The sequence below is a fragment of the Mugil cephalus genome, chromosome 6 (genome assembly GCF_022458985.1).
Source record: "Mugil cephalus isolate CIBA_MC_2020 chromosome 6, CIBA_Mcephalus_1.1, whole genome shotgun sequence".
NCBI lineage: Eukaryota > Metazoa > Chordata > Actinopteri > Mugiliformes > Mugilidae > Mugil > Mugil cephalus.
In genome coordinates, this window is record NC_061775.1 from 26,177,745 (window position 1) to 26,188,071 (window position 10,327).

Here is a 10,327-nt window from a genome sequence, read left to right on the forward strand (position 1 = left end):
AGGGTCGCTGTAACGGCGGCTAATCTACAGCAGGCCCGTTCTTCAGCGACTCGCTGCTGCACAGTGAGCACAAAGACGGCGCTAGACGTCAACACTCTCTATACGCACGGTATTATAACCTCTCACAATGGGAAGCGGCGGCTCTGAGTGGCATGTAGCTTGTCATGCGTTCCCAAAAGCAGCAGGTATTTGTGTGCGTTCCGTACGGTTGCCTGCATGTGTTCAGGTGCTTTCTGGACGGCTGAAAGCGAGATATCAACTGAGAAGGATGTTTATCTGCGCAAACAATCCTTTCGTGACTGGATTTGGCGATACAACGAGTGAACACTTGTACATTCTCCCTCTAACAACAGCTACGGTCAGCCCTCTTGTGTTAGCAGCAGCAGATAGGCCTGAGTAATGACTACAGATACACTTCAAGTAAAGCTGTGGGTGTTAACCTCCAGTCTTTGTTTGCCCAGTCACTCAAACACTTGCAGGTTAAGTGGAGGTGCGTGTTGGTTTTTGGTGTCCTGATCTCCCCCCCCTTTTTACGTCTTGACTGATCGACCCCGGACCAGGAGTTCACGGCTCTCCTCCTGTCCTGCAGGTGAACCATGAGAGCTGCTCCAGTATGAGGGTGTTGTACGCTGCAGAGATATTAGGTGTGTCTGAGGGCATCTGGAGGGTGAAATGCTGAGACTGACAGACGGAGAACGACGGTGTATGAGAAGACACGTTGTTCCAGCCCTTACCTGACTCTGTGGTTCAGCCAGTTCACCTTTCTACCCTCAGGCCCAGACTGCGTGGAGGTGGAGGTCAAGAGAGCAGAGCGGCAACCATGAAAAATTAGGAATAGTAAAGCTTAAAAAATGAGAAGGGATTTTAAAGGGAAATTTAACAGACAAATTATTCTTTTGCTACGACAAAAGGGATCAGGAAGATTTTTAAATACCTGACATGTTTCAATTGTCATCTGTCTTCTTCAGAAGCGTCCTCCTTTCGTACCAAAAGAATCAGACAAAATTATTATTAAGTTGAAAGAAGACAAAAAAAATGAATGTTTTTGAGCTAAAAGATAAATACTTTGAATATTCAACCAAATTAAAATAATCTAAACTAAACTAAACATGGAAATATTGTACTTTTACTCCACTTCATTTACTGTATTTACCTGTATTAACTGGTTACTTTGCAAAATATAGACTTTAAATACAAGTTGAGAACAAATTATAACATGCTTTATCTTTATAAATTGAGTTACATCCTCAACCTACTTTCAAGCTCTAATAATATGACGCTTATTTTGTGTTAAAAACAGGTCTTCAAATAATATATCAACTTAAAAAGGCCTTTATGTGTCAGACGTTCACTTGTAATTAAGAACATTTGCTTTCTTCTGTTCCTTGTTTTGCTTGAAGACTCTTCAAGCATTTATTTTAGAAAATATACTGGTAAAATGTGTGTAATTACAGTGAAGTCACATTTTGTTGACTGTACTCTCCGTGAAGGAGCAGACTGATTACACGATTAAATGCTTTTATCTCCTGTTTTTGGGTTGTTGATTTTAGATCAGCTGATGACGGGAGGAAGGAAATTGGACTGACGGAAGCCTCTAGTGGAGGATGGAAAGCATCACATTTCCAGCAGACGTGTTTTTGCAGTGGAAGCAAAAGAAAGAAAGAAAGATGGTAAAAAACGATCAACGGTAGGCTGCTTGAGGAGAACAGACATGTAATGGAGTCACAGTGTTTCTGCCCGTGTCTCTGGTGATGGAGACGGGGAGGTAAACAAAGGAGCAGAAAAGCTGGAGGGCAGAGATGGAGTAAAAATGAGCAGGGAGCTTTTCGACACCTCTGCAGCAGCTGGCTCTGCCAGTCACGCCATCCTGCGTGGGTTCACTGACGTACATTACTTCACCTGCCCTGTGGTTACCCAGCCAGAGACCAAACACACACACAGAAACACACACACACACACACACACTCGCAGTCTTGAACATATAAAACGGTCACATGTGCAATCAGCATCTGTGTGTTTGAGAGTCTGTGGAGCTTGAAGATTATTTTTACAGATCTTTCCACCAAAGTGTTGTCCCTGCTCTTCATCGGTTGGTACTCGAGCCGTTAACATGATTTAATGCAGGAGTCTGTGGTTGGAAACATATATACAACTTTCTAGTTTGTTAAAAATGTTCACTGTTTTCTCTACCTTAGAATAAATATATAAAAAAAATCAGACCAATTGCTGCAGAACTTCAAAGATGATTTAAAAAGGAATTTAAAAGGGCACGTATACGCTACAAATACATAACACATAATGAGTTACTTTATTCATTCAAGTTATTTATCAGAAACAATAGGATTTAAATCTAATCTGAGCAAACTGCCAGCTCATTTTACAGTAGACGTAAGATGTCTTTTTAAAATCCAAGGTAAAGCTTGTGTTATTTGTCTACGATTGAGCTCTAAAGCCTGAAGTCTGTTCCTACGACACTTTAATTCTAGAAGTAGACATGTGGCCCAGGGAGCGATGTCTCAGGCTTACAGCTGAACTTTATGGGTCACAGTGTTTCAGAAGAGATAAACACACAGTCACATATTCATCCACCATGTTTTTTATTTGTTTTTTAAATATTAATTTATCTTTTATGTGCATTAAACTATTTTTATTCATATATTTTCACCTTTATGCACGTAAAATTCAAAGAATCTTGCTATTGCTATAGAAATTTGATGTGCTGTATATACTAAATATATATGTTCAAATCTACATGTACATGTGCAGGCAAAATGTGCAATTGTGCACAATAAATATATAAAATAAACAACATCTCTGGTAAATTGTGAAATAGCGGCGGAAAGAAAGAAGAGTTTGTGCTTCCTCTTAAACTGCAGCCCATGCATCCAAACTCATTCCTTTGTTACGTGATGTGCATGCATGTCGGATTTGCAAAGAAAGGCGAAAACAGAAGTGGTTATTTCACGGGCCTCGGGTCATGAGTCCGTTACATGGTGCACAGAGACAGACCCTCTCAGGAGTCGTCACAAACAAAGGCGGCTCCTGGGAACACGACAGTCACACAATCCAGCTTCTGAGCGACTTCCGAGGTGTCCGTTACATGTCATACAGTGCATACGGTTATATAAATTGTCCATATTACATAAGACACAACACAGTCGTATCACTAACAGACTGACTTATATAAATGAGGATCATTCAATTGAGATTTTGCTCCCCGGGGAATCGGAAAGGCGTCATCGGTGTGTTCAGCCGGTATCAGGTTCATCCTCTTCACATTACCAGCGCGCTATAAGGTGTAGGTGTCAGTCATCTGTTCTATTTTGGACCATTAATGGCACAAACTGTCTGACTTGAGGCGAGTTTAAGCTCCGGTCTATTGTTTCCAAAAATATAGTTTTCACCCTGTAACTCAAATTATGTATCAGCCAAACACACACACACACAAGGAAGGAGAAATATCCGCAGTTCGATAAAGTTAATTTGTATGAGAAAGTCTTAGAGTTTGACGTTAGTATTTAGTCGTTCACAACACACAGTTGTGTGAGTCTCATTTTGTAACTGCATTACCCCGTGTCCTTAACTGCACTTCAGCCTGGGTACATTTGTGGTGTGAAGGTGTGTTTCTGGTTTAACAGATACATATATGTTAAAATGGGTGTGTAGTGGTTCGGGAGTGAACTGAATGAAAAACGAGCAGTCGTTACTGGAAAGGTTAGGAGAAGGGACGAGTATCGTTAAGATTTTATCCAGTATCGGTGCTTAAAGAATGGAAAACGTACAAACATTGTCCAAAAACAGTGACTTTTTATTTTTTTACGCTAGTGTGTGACCAAATTTAAATAACATAAATACAACTAAGACATAAAGACATAATTTACCTGATATCAAATAAAATTCACAACAAACTGTCATAATTATCAGAATAAAAACAGCAGAGTATAAACTGCTCTCCTCTCTGGAGATGCTGCTAACACTGCTAGTGGCAGTAAATAGCGTGGGGTCTTGCAGACGGTACATTTCTCAGCTTCTAAAAAATCCCACATCGTCAGATGTTTAATCAAATTGGAGGTGTTACCTCCCTTGCGCAATATCGTCTTCGAGCACTCGTTGCAGGTTGCTGAGTCTGCATCTATTGAGGGGAAGTACAGGCAGTGTGAGTAGGAGAAGACTCACATGTTTACCTGGGATTATAATGTTAAATATATATTAATGCTTTTACTAGTTCATTAACACTTTTAGGAGATTTAGATTTAGATGCAAAAGGCATCAGCCCAGACCCTTCACAGGCCCTAGTGTTGTGACATGCACCTCCCCAGAAACATAACGGTGACGCAGACCTACTTGGTAGTAGCGTGTTTACACCTTTGGTTTTTCCGGCTGCTTCTTCATCTCCACAATTTTCAAATTGATTGTTTTGGATCAATAAAGATGGAACACGTGGAGGAAATGTTCACTGAGGAGGTTCAAAGATACAAACATTTGTACGACTCGTCTCCAGGTGAAAGTTTCACTCACCATTCTTTAAAAAGAATTACGTGTATACTTTAACATGTTTGGTTTCGTATCAACCTTTCTTATTTTGATAACTAAACACAAGTAGTGAACCAAATGAAACGTGTCCTTCCCCGTGGAGTCTTTATTTGTGTAAAGCTTAATTTTAATTTAGTTGATGAGTTTGATGAGTTCAAAACAGTCAAACTCTTAGAAAGTAGCCCAAATGAAATGTGTCCTAAGAATATGTTTCTTTCTTTCTTGTACTTTTACAGCCTCTTTACCAAAAAGGGACCAAGACAAACATGAGAATTAGCCGTAGCAACAAATTCTCTCTGCAGCTCATCAGCTTCATGTGGTAAACTGCATCGGCCCAGTCAAATAAGAAACTATTTCATTACACTAATTCTTTTCCTAATGTCAGTACGCTTGACGAATACCTGTCAATCAGTGTAGTTGGCATCGAATATAGCGTCAAATCAGTTAGTGTTTCTGGTTAATGTTCCCATTGCTATTACGAACATATTACAGTAATAAGATCATTATAAGCCAATAAAAATATGTGTAATTTATTTTTCAAAAGTTATTTGAAGTGCTTCGTGATAATTCTCTGCATGTCACCACAACAGCTCTCTTTAAATCATTTCACTAATTTCTTCAACTGACAGTCACCTGAAAATGAAAGCTGGCCGCTGCTTCCAGTAAATCTTTGACTCCTTGTGTTTCCAGATAGCGTGACTGTGCTGAGGACTGTAAATCGAGGTCATCTTCTGAGTTTAAGGTCCTGGACACTCGCCAGCCAGCGGGAAATTCGGCAATACCTGCGGCCAACAGCGTTTGGGGCCATTAGCGCAGGGTGTGTCTGCATGCTGTCCAATTCTTTCCTTTGTCTGAATGACTAAGCGCCCACATTAACCTAAGTGAGATGACAGCTTTATAGCTGTTGATTGGAGATTGAAATACTGATGCAACGTGGCCAACAGCTCTCGGGTTTGGAGCCGCTTTAGTGAAATGAAACTCCAAAGATCACTTTTCCTGCGCGCCATCGAGAATAACCTGAACAAAGTTTGGAAAGAGCTGCAGGAAAGAGCTCAGAAGGGTGTGATACAGACTTTACACGTGTATTTTATGTAGGATTAAATCTCCCATTGCTCAAGTTTCCACCGATCTTTTGTAACAATGCAGAAAATAGTTTACATGTGACTATAGTTTGAGAGAACAATAGGCGATAAGCTTCGGAGCTGTGTTGTTTCTTGTTTCTAGGTGTGAACAAGGCTCCGTATCAGCCATCAGAACTGTTTAAACAAGATATAGAGAGTCCATTACCAACTCAGGTGTGTAACCATTCAAAATTGAGGCCCTGAGTCAACACGTGTACCACCTGTACTGATACGTGGCTCAAAAGTTTATCTCCTTAAATCTTCAGACAAAGCCTGAGATGCAAATGGCATTCTTATCAGCCTGTGAAGTGATAGCCATTTAATTCCAGAAGCAGTTGATACAGTCTGTTCAGTACAACCTGCGTTCTTTAAATAACCTTTGACCCTGACAAATTACCGCACCGCCGTTGTATTATTCCTTTGTTCATATGAGCACACAATGGTTATTTTCATAAGTTCCTTTTTACGAATGACGGCACTGGAGATGGACGGGAGTCAACCTGTCCCGAGACGAGCTTTTATGTGACAGTTGGCTGCAGTGAGTCAATTATTACTCATTTGTATAAAATGCACACAAGCCCACTATTAATGTCAGACACGTGCTATCGGCTGGAGACATCTCACCTCTGCATTCAAATCCGCATTTAACGGCTCATTTCAGCCCGCAACCGCTATCACCTGCCTTTCACTGACCAGGCCGCCACTTTACGAGCATTACACCTGCGAGGTCTGGAGCGTGACGGACAAAAAGATTTTCAGCTAATGAGGAACTGTGCCCGTGCACGGAGAAGAGGGATGGATTGTTGCTGAAGAGAAACTGAAAAAAGAAGAGCGCTCTTTTTCGGGAATTTGGGCGTGCTGCTCGGTGCTGCGGGTTCCGAATGCATTGTACTGAAAGACAACAGCGTTGCAGAGTGTGCCTGTGCATGCTTGCATGAGCCACTGTATTGGAATGCTGGCCCGGGGCACTCAGCAGCTCCCAGCTTTAACTTCTGTAAACAAACTAATGGCAGAAGACTGGAGGACCACACAGCCTCTCTGGTGAAACACTAGCTGCAGTCTGCAGTCCCCACGCCGCCGCCGCCGCTGCTGCTTCTCGCTGCAAAGAGAATCGTGTTTTAGCAGATTTACATTACTGAAGGACTCCTTGAGTACCGGCTTTAAATGCTATCTGTACATCTGTTCAATATTTATTAATGTTGTTCATTACTACACCAAAGGGGCGAAGTGGAGCCTGTTAGTTTTATGCCCTTGCAGCAACATTTTAATCTGTTGTAGATTATCATCGGGCGTAAAGTACGACAGGGACTTCCAACAACAAGTGTCCATTCTTAGAGGCTCGGTGCATTCAAATCAAGTTGAACAACAAGGGGAGAAATGCCGGTGAGAAAGAGAAACCCGGCTGCACGTTCTCAATGAGCTGATAAATTAAACCAAACCATGCATGTACAAAGATAACTGAAGTTTTAGGCACGACAAACGGCTCTGAAATCATTTCGCTGGGAAAGTTCTCGTTGTTTGCTGAACCTTCTCTAATGACCCGAAATTGTGACAATACAAAGTCATGCAGAAATGTGTATTTGTTGTTTTACAGATTATTGTGATTGCAGGAGATGGGAGTGGGGTCAAACGAGGTGACAGCTGCATCAAAGCAAAGGAGCAGGTGAAAACACGAGTTTAGCCTGTGCTTTTGTTCATTTTTAGTAGATGATATAAAGAGGATGCTCGGTGCTGTAACGTGAAGGCGGACACAGACTCGTCCACTGTCTGTCCCCAAAGTGTCCTGACGTGTTGTATTTGACGCGTGGAAAGAAATAAGACATGTTCGGGAAACAATAAAATTTATTGTGGATGGCCACAATAAAATAATAAAGTAATAAAATAATTAAGTAATGTTAACCTGTAAACAGAAAAGAAAAAAAACACTGTGAACATCAGGGTCATTCTTTCTTTCAAAACAAACATAAGAAACAGCACAGAACCACTAAGAACATTAATATAGATCTTTACTGGACAATCAAGACATTAGCAACTGGTGCATGGATCCATCCTCTTATATTCATTACACCAGCTAACTCACGTATAAAATAACTGATTGCCCCTGTGCCCTAACTTCATGAGCTGTATGAGAATATTTTTTATTCTTTTTTCTTTTTGTCCATCTCTCATGTAACATGCATCAGCTTAATCTTCTACTGTTTGTTTCATGTTTAGATGCTGCATGTAGACAGACGTACACTACCAGGTATATCAGTCTCCTCTGGTCTAGTTGGTCAGAGTTTCATCCTACAGCAAGATTATGACCCCAAACTTTAGTCCAAGCTCTACCAGAACTACCTCAGGATAAAAACTAGATGCAAAGCTTGAAAACACTGAGTGGACCATGGCCCAGTCTCTAGACTTTAACCCCATGGAGCTGGTTTGTGATGAACTGGACAGAAGAGAGAAAGCGAAGCTCCCTACAAGAGACACACATTTCTGGGAACTTATAAAATAAAATAAAATATTTGATTTCCATTTTAGAAAGAAAGAATGTCACAAGTGTGTTCACATGTTAAATCAACTAAAGATGGTTACTGTGATGAGTCCAACGTTTACAATATTTTTTAGATGATATATATATATATATTTTTTCTTTTTAACTTCATTTGTTTATTTGGACTATGCTTTCATTTCAGAGTAAAATGAGACATTAAACTGCTACATTTCAATAAAAAAAGAAAGTAATATTGGAGTTTTCTAAAACTTTTGACCAGTAGTGTACACTCACTGGCCACTTTATTAGGTACACATTGCTAGTAAAAGGTTGGAGCCCCTTTTGCCTTCAGAACTGCCTTAATTCTTCATACTTTCCAAGTTTTTGGAAACATTCCTCAGAGGTTTTGGTCCATATTGACGTGATATTATCACACAGTTGCTGCAGTTTTGTCGGCTGCACATCTATGATGAGAATCTCCTGTTCCAAGAAGAAGAAGATGCTTCCCCCCATATGAGCTGGATTCTGATAAAGGTTTCAAACTGGGTTATGTAAAGTGTCTTAAGAACTTTTTAAATTATTATGACACTTTACGAAAAAAAAAATGAATTGAATGGAGGAAATAATATATTTAAAAAACAGGGGGAACATCCTACAAGAGGAGAATGTAGATGAGGTTACATGTAAATTAACCAAAAAAAGCCAAAGGGATGAATGAAAAGGGATGTATGGATAATTATTTTTACGTAACTTTACTTTTATATGTATTTTGTTTATTTGTTTAGTGATTTTCTCTATTTTGGTTTAGACAGATAGAAAAAAAGACTTTACATAAAAAAAAATAATATGCTGCTATATAAAAACTATAAAGACACTGGAAAACAAATTGAACACATGTGATCCCTATCTTCTAAATATCTTCAGGTAAATCCCCTGCATGGAAAATAATCAAAATAGTAATTCAAACCAAATAAAAGTGACACAGAAATGTTCAGAGGGCCCTGTAACCGTAAACCACCGGGGACGTACCGAATGCAAATGTTTAGTTTCAGTTATTACTACCATCATTATATCAACAGCAACAAACATGTTGGAGGTGTTCTTCCTGCACACACTGTGTACTGTACACAACACTGTACATGGAGGAAGATATTTATGTGACAGTTTTTGGCTTCATGACTTTATCCGTGGAATTAAGCTGTGATCAGTTTAGATTTGTAGCTGATGGCTGATGGCGTGTGAGCCGGGCTGATTCCAGGTCAGCGAGCAGCCCACCGAGGTGTCGGCGTGACTCAATCCCGCCTTTGTTCGGCTCCCTGATAACAATCCAACTGTCACCTCATTATGAGCTGAAACTGGTTGGATGAGGTGTTAAACATCTAAGAAACAACCTCCCCGCGTGTCGGCGTCTGCGTCGCGCTCACAGGCGATGGGCAAAGTTTGAAAAAGAACAAAAACAAAACAAAAAACACGGCTCTGCTTATGCATCACTGTGCATGTGTTTGTGTAAATCCAAGACAATTACACAAATCTAAGAATTTCTCAGTGTGTGGGTGTTTGTGTGGGTACTTCTGTTTTGCCTGTGCATGTCGGCGCGTGTGTGTGTGTGTGTGTGTGTTGTCTGCTGGCTGTAAACCTGTGATGGATGTTCACTGAGGTAATCGTTAATTTATAATGATACTCTGATACTCCTTGCGCTTATGAAATGGATTAACTGCTGCAAATGCGTCACATTCTATTTCCTGGTGCACACTGGGGAGTGTTGGGGTGTGTGCGCAGGTAATTAAATGTGGAGTGGGAGATGGATTTGGGAATTTTCTGCCGTTTTTCGGGCCGTGTTTTGAGCTCGTTGGGCTCTGTTGAACGTGGCAGCGCATCAGAGGAGAGGTAACTTTGAGTAAATGTGGAAGTACAGATTCAGAGCTCTTCCATTTTCCCTCATTTATGAATCAATCTTCCTGCAGTTTAGAAGCAGATGTTACGGTAACACTACATCCATTTGAGAGCTATATCAATACTTATGTACAGTTTTCTGAGCAGATGCTTAATATTATGCAAAAAGTAGAGCAAATAGTCTCTAAATACTAAATTTATGAAAACAACGAGAAAAAAAATATTGCAAAGATTGTATTAAAGGAAAGTATTAAAAACAGCTTAGAGCTTAATATATTAGAAGCGTTTTTGAGATATTCAGTGA